The following is a 2,865-nucleotide window of genomic DNA, read 5'->3' on the forward strand; positions in this document are numbered from 1 at the left end:
AAAGAACCTTTAAGCCAATCAGGTTCTGAGTCTTTCAACATCAAAGAAAAAGTGGCATAAAACTTGATCTTGGTTGGTCTGGAGCAAAATGTTTCCATGATTTTTATCAAAACAGAATGAAAATAAATCAAAACATATACATCCCAATTAGGTTAAATCAAGAATTATCCTGGTCCGAGTTAAAAAACAAATGATGAACATCACTGATAATGATGAATTCTTTCAGTGTCTCTATCACTCATCAATCTAATTAATCAATCAGAGTCTCGTATGGCCTCCTCCACAGCCACTTTGGTCTCCATGCAGTCCAATGGCAGATAGATGCTGAATCCACGTGGTGGTTCTCATGGACTGTTCTCATCACAGTTCATCAATCCTTTCCTCCGGGATCCTTCGACACACAGAGAGTGCAGTCAGTCATGTCTTTAATGAGCAATTCTTTATTTACTCAAAATCTAAGTGCAGTCACAACCAGATATTCTTATCCACAATTACCCCCCCTTTATCCCTTAAATCACCACTTAATTGACTACATTTAAATTAATTATCCATGGACTCTGTGTTTTTTCAGCAGATTATTTCAGTGTCTATTAAAAAATTTTAAAAAATCCCCAAAAACATTAAACATTTAACATAACCTACCTTTCAATGCCTGGCAGTTGAAAGTTATTCATACCAGTATGTATTCAGCCTGAACATCCTATGGATGTTTCTGCTCATTATTTTGTCCAAATAAGCTAAAAACTACTGCAACTAATATAATTTAATTCAAGGAACCTGTAAACATTTAGAAAACATTTAACCCTTTTTTACACATTGTAACACTCAATTCATGGATTAAATAAATGAATTTTAAAACCATTTCTACATCATAGCATATTAAGTTTTAGTTTCGTCTAAACTTATAACTGCATTTTAGTTTACTTTTATCCCCTCCCCATTGAAAATTATTAAAAGTTCTTTAATCTCTAAGAAAGACCCAGCTCGGCGCAGATTCCCCCTATTAAAAACTCCCCCATCAGACCTTGTATCCGTTAATGTTAGTGCCTGAAAGAAAACCTCATTCCCATGTGGACCCTTGTGTGTTCTTCGAGTCATTAACCGTGTGTGAGCGTGTTGTTACGTGACAGTATGTGTGTGTGTCTATGTGAGTGGATCTATACGTGGGAAACTGGTCAGGAGCCATCCCGCTACTGGTTTGGAAGAAAAGTGTTTCTTGGAGCAGTGATCCTCTCCAACATGCAAAAAAAGTTTGATGTTCGGACAAGTCNATCCAGCCAGATGGTCATTTCACACTGTCCTATGACCTGCATCCTGCCAGATAACCATTACAGGGTTTTCTGTTTAAGGCCTGCCCTATTATGTTGTAAACTGTTAATAAAAGGCTTTGCTGTGAAGGGATCTGTGAGAAAAGGTGCTGGTTTGAGCCAGCAGTTCTTCTCCCCTACTGCAGAGGCTGACGTTTCCAAATCCCTGTCTGTGTTTGATCATTTCGTCCTCTTAATCTTTTAAACTCACATTTCTCTGGATTAAAACCCAACAGATGTTCTGGTTGATTCTACCTTCAGCCCATTCCAGAGTGAACTTCTGTGTTAAGACTGTTTTCCCGATGCCAGCCACGCCCATCGTCATCACAGTTCTGATCTTACCCCTTCCTTCATGTGGATTGAAGATGTTTTCTGTACTGGTTTTTGTTCTCCATCTGTTTATCTTCCAGAATGCTGCTTCAATCGTTCTTACCTCATGTTCATCATTGACATGTGATGTGGAGCTCTGTGTAGATGTCATCAGGAAAGGTTTTCTTTCCAGCTTTAGCAACGCCTTCAGAGACACATTCAAACTTCTTCTTTAGAAACAATTTAAGGTCACATTGACATCCACCATCATCATCTAAATAAATAAATTGAACATTATCTCACATCAGAGAAATTTATCTCTGGATTTAACCCATCCCCTTGGGGAGCAGTGGGCTGCCATTGTGCAGTGCCCAAGGAGCAGTGTGGTGAGGGACCCAGAGTGGCAGTCTGGGGGAGTGGGGGATTGAACTCCCAATCTCAGGATTCAAAGCCCTATCCCCTAACCACTAGGCCACCACTGTCCTCTGAAGGAAATTAGGAAACAAAAACACGGCACGAAACATTTCGGCCAAACAAAGAATAAAAACATTTCTGATATTCTCAGTGGAGGCTGGGTTTTTTTTTTCATTTCTATGGAGAAAACATTTACAGATATTTAAGAAAACTTGTTTTTATACCAAGGCATCTAAGCTAGGAGGCCATTGCATTATCCAGCCAAGAAATCCTGAAATTTGCAGCAAAAATATCATGGTTTCAAGGTGTTTGGCCCACATGCAGACACAGATGGGGGAAAACAGGAGCAATTTAAGATGTGTATTGACTACACAACAATAATAAATCTAGTCCCGAACAGGCTTCACAGATGAGGTTCGGAACGTCAGTGTTCAGGGTTCTGCGGGAGAAGAGAGGAAGGTGATTAAGACTAAGAAAACCAAAAATAACCTGCGTTGTTGCCGCTCTGCTTACCGCCAGGTACAGATAACCTATCTGGGGAGAGTGAGAGGAGGAATGGGTTCTGTAACTCATAGCTTGCTGGTGGGAGGAGGTGGCTGAGCAACATAACATTAAGAGAATGAAGTCATAAAATTATGAGAATAAAGTCGTAAAATAAAAAAAATAAAGCCCTAAAATTATAAGAATAAAGTCGTAAAATTACGAGAACAAAGTCGTAACATTACGAGAATAAAGTTGTAAAATTACGACACCAAAGTCATAATATTACGACAGTAAAGTCATAAAATTACAGGAATAAAGTAACATCATGAGATTAAAGTCATAATATTATGAG

Source organism: Cyprinodon variegatus, unplaced genomic scaffold, assembly GCF_000732505.1.
Source record: "Cyprinodon variegatus isolate N-32 unplaced genomic scaffold, C_variegatus-1.0 Scaffold2159, whole genome shotgun sequence".
Lineage (NCBI taxonomy): Eukaryota > Metazoa > Chordata > Actinopteri > Cyprinodontiformes > Cyprinodontidae > Cyprinodon > Cyprinodon variegatus.